At 39.4% G+C, this 9,951-nt stretch overlaps 1 protein-coding gene across 1 annotated transcript in view; it reads right to left on the bottom strand.

The window, feature by feature from the left end:
* LOC117968485 (uncharacterized) overlaps positions 1-2,967 on the bottom strand; it is a 4,736-nt gene extending 1,769 nt beyond the window's left edge. The window contains exon 1 of the mRNA XM_034916155.2: positions 2,869-2,967. The gene's annotated coding sequence lies outside the window, so the exon portion shown is untranslated. The remainder of the gene's footprint in view (positions 1-2,868) is intronic.
* Positions 2,968-9,951: the final 6,984 nt, after the last annotated feature.

Below are 9,951 nucleotides of genomic sequence, written 5' to 3'. Positions count from 1 at the left end.
CGGTCTGGTCAAGCTGTTTGTTTCTCATTGTGTCACATTATCACAGAGGGTAGAGTACTAGACGCTTTGCACTGAAATATATTTCACGATATTGAGAGAGATGTTAATCAGTACTATTTAATTTTCTAAAGGCAACTTCCTGGGCAACACAAGAAAAGTTCACCATTAGCATGGTGATAATTTCCAACTAGACAAAGAAAGTGTGCCTGTGCCTCAAAGGTCAACCCCAGGGAGGCATTTCAATGTCAACAGCTACAATAACACTAGCCACAAATTACTGCCATTTACTGTAACTTACTGTTCAGTAAATATAAATATATATATATATATATATATATATATATATATATATATATATATATATATATATATATATATATATATATATATATATATAATCAAACCCTAATACCAAAAAGGATAACAATTCAATCTCATCAGAAAAAAATAAAAGGTATCACAAGGTATCTAATTTAAAAGTTAATTTATAAAATCCAGACGATTAGACAAAGTTATGCAAAGTCCTGATTCCAAGCATAGCACAAGGAGTAAGGGACAGTTTATAGGACAAAACGGAAACAGTAAAATGAACACGTGAACAGAAGGTAGACAGGAAGCACATGTTTTTAATCGCAGAGTATAAACGTGCATGGGAGAGCTTTTGCAGGTGAAATTTTAATAGCTGCCCCACTGAAACTTTATTAAAACAGACCTGAGATCCTGCCCCTGAAATCATGTTGAGACATCTCTAATTGTATTGTAGACATCTTAAAATGAGTTAGAGATAACTGTATATTAATTTGCGACATCTCTAAATGATAGTTTGGCTTGCCATACACAATACCCCCTCCCTCCAAACAACAGTACATTCAGTGCTATATTTTCCAAATATTATGATTATGGTAATTAAAAAGTACTTCATTATATTCTTTAATTTTGCTTAATATTAAGTTAATATTTATTAATATGCGAACGAGACCCGTTGAAAGGGTTTGTTCTTTCATATTTTACAGGGTCTAGAAATGTATGTTTTTTTCGCATAGCATCGAATTTGGAAGCGTCTGTTTTCTTCATTATAAAATAGAACGGTTCTTTATATAATCTAGAACCATAACATATTTATAGGAGGCAACGTACCCTGTTGAAAACGTATTGTTTATTACAGTGATACAACAAATCTATTTACATTAATCTTATTAACCGTGAACACTGCTGTTGTGGACACAAACAGCCTACTCTTCCGTGTGCCTTTGTGACCCCGCACCTTGCAGCGAAAGGTTAAGGATTTGATGCACTAGTTTTCATTCTCTCTGGTTTTCTAAGTTACTTTCCAGTGGGCGGCTGACTTCTTCGGGGAAAAAAAGGTTTGATATTATACAAGAATCTCAGTCTACGTCTTTGGATTTGGATTGTGAAATTTGAATTCCGTCCCCTGCTGTATAACCTGCCCGTGGATTGTCCATTCAGACCTTGGAAATATAAAACCTATTTCTTAAAAAAAAAAAAAAAAAAAAAAAAAAAATCTATAAAATATTGGAAAAATGAAAGAAAGAACGAAAGAAAGAAAGAAAGAAAGAAAGAAAGAAAGAAATGGTAAAAAAAGAAAGACTTTGGAAACCGTAGTCTTTAAAATAAATATTAGGAATAATAAATAAGCCCAGGTTTTTACTCAAATTACTCAACTCCGTTTTATCAAACTAGACAGATTTCTAGATTTGTTTTTGTTTGTTTGCCTGTGCTCCACAAACAGAACAAAGAAAAAAACGCGATTCAATTTCAAACAAAATGAGGTACATTTCGGTTTCCCTCTCACTTTTGAAACGTTTTGATGTCTCTCAAACCTTTATTTAAGCGCAATATGGGCCTACGCTTGCTATCGCCTTTGCTAGTCAGGGTTTGTTGAACAATATCACAATAGTATTATTAATATATGCATAATATTTTGTTTAGATAACAAAGTGACCCATAACTTTTTTTAAAACATAAAACATTATTTTTCTTGCTGCCAAAACTAAAAAGGGGATACGATATTATAAATAATAATTATTACAGTATATAATTTAAAAAGTTTGAAGGATATCTATGCTGTTTAGTTCCAAATTGTAACATTTTCTGCACATAAACAAAAACTATTTGCCATAATTATATCATTTTGCTACAAACACTAAAACAATATTTTTTTTAGCAACCTGTACAGAACTTGATAAAGCAGCGATAACAATATATTAGGCTATATTAACAACAATATATTTGCATAATTGTTAAATAATTTTTTTGTCAAATTCTCGTACTCTCAAATGCATTTATGATTCGTATGTATGCTGAACATATTTTTTATTTTTAATAGCATGTAATCGTTTTCTAAAAGCGCAGCAGTTTGTAACACAGACAGATGAGTCCATGTAACTAAATTTGAAGTGACCGGCGATTACATCTGCATTATGAGGAAGACATTATTACAGCATCGAATAATCATTTCTAATTAACTTGTTTGCTTGTTTCGTAATGCAGTTACTGCAGCCTGGCTAAACACGTCACGGGTTTTAGAAATTATGCTTAATATCATTAGAAATGAACACAAGCTGAAATTACACACTAAATATACATATTTTAATTAGATTTCTTTAATCACACTGAATTAAAAAAAGGGGGGAATCGAAATCAATTTTCAAAATCTATACGTGAAAGTTACACTACATTTTCTCCATCCCACGTTTAATTTAAAACAGATATTTAATTATATCAGAGCATCAGTAATAACCCTTTAAACAGCACCGAGACAGAGCCAGACAGCTCAGCTCACCCCGCTACTCTCTGGCACTCTCTTCTCGTTCACCGCACGCTGTAAGCATTAGCCGTTTCTCTTACCTGTAGACGGTGCAGAGAGCGCTTTCCCTCAGGTTGGTAAAGTTGTTGAGGTTGCTCAGTTGACAGATGAGTGCGGGTTTGTGTCACACTAAGAAGCGCACACATCACAGGGAGCTAGCTGCAGCCTATCAGAGCAGCGGTGGAAAGTTTAAGATTTTTTTTCTTTGTTTTTTTTTTTTTTCACAGTGGTTTAGGTAATGCATATTGCTACAGATCACTTGTGGGTGATGAGTATGAGTCAAGAATCAAAAACACCTACCTGCTTTAATGTGCACACAGCACAAAAATGACTATATTGGGTTCAATTTTATACAGAGTGTGCATGCCAGGGATACATTACTTTAGTTTTTGTGGCACTGTTGTAAAAACACACATACACACACAAACAATAACACACAAACCTTATCTTGGTGAGTCACCACAATGACTATGTTGATTGTTTAACATATCAGTGTTATCGACTCCAGGTACTTTTACTGTTTCAATAAGCAGTAGTAGTAGGAGTAGTTAGCCCACACACTTTGTGGGTAAGTACAACACACTTTGTGTTTTCCCTAATCTCTTTATTTTGTAGCAATATAACACATCTTCTTGTATTAATATTTTTTTTACTGAGCAGTGCCAGTAACTGAACCACAATACTGAACCCGGTCTCTTTCCGTGGAATAACAACAGGTCAGCTGAAACCCTCTCTGTATATATGTATATAATAAGCTATGTTAATTATAAAACGTTTCTTAATATAAACATTTAACAAAGTAAGCCTGTTGTTCTAATTTTTCAGCATGCCAATTTTATGTTCCTGAGCAATGCTAATTCTGCATGGTGCTGCTTGTGTGTAGAGAAGCTGGCAAGGACTGTGGGCTGCAACAGATACTAACCATTTCTCATACAGCATAACTTCAGTTTGCACCATCAGCCAGAGCTGTGAAGTGTCCATTCTTAGAACTCGAAACCCCCTCTGATGAAATGTTTTGCAATGAGATTGCTGCGGATTGAGGAAATCTCTGCGCCATTGAATGCTGTGCATGATGCAGGGTCCCACACACTGAGCCGCACTGCCTGAGCTCTCTCTATCAGAGCAAACTTTGCACCAGTTTCTATTGAAAGGAAAGGGAAGCCCGCCAATGTTACAAGGCGGGTAACAAACACATTTGCCTCTCGTAGCAGTCGTTTCAATCACAAGCACATTCTGAAACACCCCAATTTGTGCTTTTGTATTTCTTTTTGAGAACCAACCTGTCTGTTTATTTATTTCTGTATGTATTTACAAAGGACCCTCTGTAAACAAAGCCTCAGCCTCAATAGGTAAATCTCCTGGTTAAATAAATAAATAAATAAATAAATAAATAAATAAAGTACAAAAGCACATTTTCTGAGAGGAATAAAACCAGTGTACAAAATGAACTGTTTCTGGGAGGAACAGTTCAGTTATTGATCTGAGTTGTTTCTTGCAAGTTTGATATCATTCTAATTATGTCATTAATTTACATTAACTTCAACATAGGACCCTATATATCCTGCACACTCACCCATATCCATAGGGCAACACCCACAGCACTTTCAACACTGCAAATGTGTCCGAGTCAAGAACGCATGCAGCCTCTCTTGTAAATGTCTGATGAAGGACAGCAAGGATCATGGCTGGGATTGACTTCTAATCATGGTGTCGATTTGCCTAATACAAAACAAGATAACAAAGGAAACAAACACAGCTTCAGAAATGTATACTGAAGGCACCTGTAACAGTTACAGAGTAACAGTCATGCTGTTTTGTTGTCATTGCTGTTGCTTGTTGTCGACACTTCAATAAAAGAGGCATGCTGAAATATTCCGTGCCAGCAGCACATGGCTGCTATTGTTAAAGGCTATGTAATTTCCCACAGGACAGCTTGACCGGGTCAGTGGGTCAGCACCGTGCTCTCCCTCAACAAGTGCCATGGAATCACTGATTTCCATCAAGCAGCTGATGAAAACAGACAGAAAAGCAACGTTGTGAGCACAGAAGCTCAGCAGGTGCCAGCCTGGTCACTATTACATTGTCTTGGGCTGGGAGGATCCCCTCTGATCTCAGAAAGCTAAGCAACAGCAGAGTCAAGCCTGGTCAGTATGGGCCCTTTAGCTCCCCTCTGGGACTCAAGCAGTACCAAAACATGAAATCTGTCCAGTACAGGGGGCATCGTCCTTCAGATGAGACTGAGGACAGGGGGCTTGCCTGCTGTCTGTTCTCTACATGTCAGTTATCCCATTGCACCAGCTCAATGATAGGCAGTTAACCCTTGTGAAGATCCTATTCACATATTTTGAAGAAGAGCGAGGATGTCACAGACAAATTCAAACAAATGTGCAAGTCAATATAAATATGGCATGTCTAAATCAACAAAACCCCAATCTCAGTAAAACAGGGTTACGACTTAAAACAATACAGTGTTGACAAAGTCATTTCAGAAGCTAGATTGGGACGGTGATGTGGTGACTTATCTGTCTCCAAACAACAAAAGGGTAGCTCAGCCCCCAGAGATAAACAACTTTTTACAAATACATATGAATCCTTGGTGGTGTGTGACTCACAGTTCAAAGGGCTTTCACGAGAGTGGGACGAAGACTTCCGCTGTCATCAGACAGACTTGCGATAAAGGGGGTGCTCACAAGCTTCAGATGGTTACCGCTGTCTAATAATGTAAGAAGACAGCTCATCTCTATTCCTGTGTGCCCCCCCTCCTACCCCACGTGAGTCACTCTCCCCTCTGTAATTACTGCTAACGCTGGGCCACACTGCCTCACTCCCAGTCCTTCAGCTAACCCTTGTATTAGGCCAAACTCTCTCCCTCCATTTTACTGCTGTATTGTTATTTTATTGTTGTGTGGTCTCTTAGGTCTCTCTTTGTATTAGTGCTTGCACTATTGAGATGTACCTGTGCTGGCCCTGCGGGCACAAAGTGAATAAACTAAACTAAAGATTATACCACAAAATAGTAGTATGTCTATCTGATCTACATGTGAAATGTACTTCCCTCTTCCTGTCAATGCAGTTTGGTTTGGTTTACAGTAAAGGTGGTATCAGTGACCCTCTTTTCATTAAAAAAGTGAAATATGTGGCGAGATTCTTCTCAATAAAAAAACAACCACTTCCTGTATCTGAATTACTGAAAGAATTCACACATACATCTTGTTTGTTTCACATAATTTTGAAAAGTGAGTTACTGAAAAAACTATAATAACACAGAGACACTGGAAGAGTAGCTTTCACCAAGTTCCAGGGGGTCAAAGGTGGCCTGCCCAATCTTGTGCCGCACAGAGCATTCACAGGGGCGCCGTACGGGATAGACCCAGTTTGGGTGCAAAGTGCCACAGTCTCAATACAGTGTCAGCCCTTTAATGGTTCTCAAAGCTGGTTTCATGCTTCTTAACAGTAAGATTATCACTGGTCCCCTTTTCTTTTGTTGAACACCCTTTGGCCCTGAAAGCTGGAACAGGCTATAGCAATTCTGAAGGCGCCGCTATAGATGTGAAGTTGCTGCTGATTTCTAGTTCCAAACCCCTTCATGGTGTTTTAGTTCAGGCTCACTCCAATGGTCTCCCTGCGATGGTCTTGGACCACGTGGGCTACAGCAAAGGTGCCAGGATGCAGCGATTTATTTATTGTGTTATAATTTAAATATGTGCATATCTTGAACTGACATAAAAAAGAAAAAAAAAAGAAAACCTAAAACAAACTAACAACCAAAAATGATTCTCAGCACAATGAAAATGGGGCTCGTAAAAATGTTAAAAGCTTATAAGAGCTAATAAGAAATGTAATGACTATTACTGTGAGTGACTAAGTGAGGGACGTACAGACCTTAATTCTCAAGCAAAAAAAAATAAAAACAAATATAGGAGGCTTGCTGGTGTCAGACCACAAGACTATCTTTCAATGCTAGCTCAAATGTTTGTTTACAAGGTGTGAAGAGGCGAGTTCCCCTTTTCTGTGATATCTGACTTCCCCTTGCTGTGACAGCCTGAGAGATGGATAAAAGAGGCTTCTATTTTTAAGCTGCACCAACTGCTACCTTCTCACTGGAGTTGCTATAGAAACCGTTCCAGGGCCCAAATTAGAACCTAACCACTACAGGGGCCTGTTCTACTCTACGAGAGCTGGGCCAAACCACCCAGATGCCAGCCTGCAAGACGCACAGAGGGAAAAGACTTTAAGGGGAGCTGGCATTGCAAAGCACTCCATTCTCAGCTCTCCAGCGCTGTCATTACCCTGCACCTGAATAATGAGCTCCAGTCTAAACACTCCATTCCCGGCTCTCCAGCACTGTCCACCTTACACATGCGCACATATGCACTCATCTTATTAAAGAGCGCTAGTCTACACCCTCTGTTGTTCTCAGCCCTGTAATAACAGTAACCACTAGCCTAACCACTCCATTGTCAGCTATGGTATGCAGGTGTTTTTTAGTTCAAGCACTGTGATGTATTGATGATGTATCTGTGGGCTTCCCTTGGTCTGTCTGTCTGCGCGTGTGCGCGCTGTGTGCACAGCACTGCCTCTGCAGAGCTGCGTCGCTTGTTAGGCCAGCCTATGTGGCTCGCCAAACTTGTTGAGCTGCACTGAAGCCCCTCAAGCACTTTCCAAAGCAGGAGAATGCCAGAGCAAGGTGCACCATACAAAGATGCGATGCAGTACACCATGGGAAAAGTACAGTAAGACAACTGGTAAAAAAAAGTACCAAAAATATGGTTAATGGTGGTAAAAACATTATTTGCATGGCAGCCTAATTGGTTTACAGTGGAATGATCAATGATACAATAAAACCTGCCTTAACATCCACCTGAACTGAGGTTCCCCTGTTCTTACCAGCCAGTGAACCCCACAGGAGATTTACTTTAAAATGCAAGTGAATGACAGGGAGAGGATCTTTGAATAAGCAGCTACCTGTCTTAAGCACAATGTCAGTCCCTTTGGTAAACGCTGCAGAACATTACACAGTTTAGATTTCTGCAGCTGTATACAGTAAGTGCTGGATACACCAAGGCTAAAGGCCAGGGCTAAAAGGTTTGAATTAAACAGGGTAATGAAGAACCTGTGACCTGGTGACATGTTCTGATTGTGCCCAGTGACCCCTGACCCCTTGGGGAGGGGGTTAAAGATGACCGGTCGACCAGATGCCCACCTTACCCCCCTCCCCTGCAGAGCAGTGCTGAGAGTGGTTTAACAGCAGTGGAAAAAGCAGCTCTCATAGCTGGTGTAATAAGTAGAACTAAAAGTGCAATGTGTTTTGTAGATGCTGACCAGGGCTTTGAGCTCCTGCCACAAACACTTCCGAGTGAAGCAAAGGCCCTAACTGCTGAAACCACTTTGCCCTGAGCCTCGCATACAGAAATAGACAGAGACAGAGAGAGAGAGAGCGAGAGAGAGAGAGAGAGAGAGAGAGAGAGAGTTATATGGAACATGTCAGTGTATTTAAACAGGCACACACAAACAGAAACATCACACACACACACACACACACACACACACAGACTTCTTCACACGATAGGCCCAATCATACATGCACACATATGCACTCATATTCAAACACAAAGAGACACAAACACAGATACACAGACAATGCTGTATAGCTGGTGATGTAGTGTTTAAAGTTATGGATGATGACGTTAAAACTGTGATATTCCTTTCAGTATAAAATGGCATTAGACATTGCACTGGCTTCAAAATTTACATGTAGAGCCTCTAGACTCCCAACCACTCAAGCTTCCATTTTGTGCAAAAAAACAAAACTGTTAATAAAGGCATGCTAGAGAAAGGATAGACTGTATAGTGGACTCTCGCTAATCCAAACCATCTCGGACCAAATGGTGCTACACTGATTACAAAAACTAGAGTTATGATACTGAAGTCTGTTTTCTACAGATGTTATCAGCTGTGATGGTGTGGTTTGGACTATGGATCAATTGGGATTAGTGAGAGGCTGCTGTAATATGAACTAAAGCAATGAAAATGCACAGTGTAAGCATGCAGCAAACTGACAGAGTATATTGTAAGTTTACTAGGTGTACAATGTATAATGGATTACATGAAACTAACAACATTGCAATCATGCTCACAACCATTTCACATTATAAAAGGCCAATCCTGTCACAGGGGAGTCGTTTGCAATCTGTTCAGAGCTGCACAAGGTTTCATGAAGTTTCATGAATGTTAACTACAATGTGAAAAGCGAGAACAGTCTCTATGGGAAGTGCAGTGTTACTGAGGCTAACGTCTGTCCCAGATCCCAGAGCGTCTGCAGTGAGAACCTCAAACCCTGCCAATTCTCACACCCCACACACACTTCTGAGACACACACACAGTGAAGCAGCCTCAGTGTTACACGCCAATTTATTTCTCTATTACCCCCCCCCCCCCTCCCCCTCTAAAAAAAAATGTGCATCCCTAGTTCTTATCTTCATTAAAAGTACATAAGTATAACTAAGTGTAGTAAACCCCAGTTGTAAAACCTTGTAAAACACAGAAAAGCATAGTACCTCACAGGTAAGCATGGTAAAGAACGGAAAAGCATAGTGTGAACACGGCATGGGAAATTGCAAATATTTGTACACATTCGGTACCATTCACTCCAGGTCCAGAGAGACAGATTGGGTCAGTTCAGTTCAGTTACTCAAACTGCAAAGCATTCTGGTATTTGTAGTCCTGCTAATCTTTTAAAAAGGTGAATGGTACAACGTAATTTGATGTGATTTAAAAGAAATGTTTAGCATAGTTTAGTGTTTTATGAACATCAGCTCAGACTGCAGTTGTAAAGTTGTTGCTAATAGAAAATCCAATGGTGATTGGGATTTCTCCTGGAGTAAGCCCTGATCACCACTAGATGGCAACCTATCCTGATAAAGTGCAGCAACGCAACATTGGCCTGCATTTGCAAAAATCCAGAACAGCAGCATTTGCAAAAATCCTCTCAAAAAGTGACAGCGAGCAGTACAGTGGTACAAATTACATCTCCAGCCCTCACAGAGATTCCTTACTTGTACCCAATACATGAATAAGCAACTCATTTCATTTGAATTTCATTTAAGAGATTGCTCGTTTTAAAA

This window comes from Acipenser ruthenus, chromosome 49 (genome assembly GCF_902713425.1).
Source record: "Acipenser ruthenus chromosome 49, fAciRut3.2 maternal haplotype, whole genome shotgun sequence".
Classification (NCBI taxonomy): domain Eukaryota; kingdom Metazoa; phylum Chordata; class Actinopteri; order Acipenseriformes; family Acipenseridae; genus Acipenser; species Acipenser ruthenus.
The sequence above is the reverse complement of the archived record's forward strand: the minus strand, read 5'-3'. Positions and strand labels throughout refer to the sequence as shown.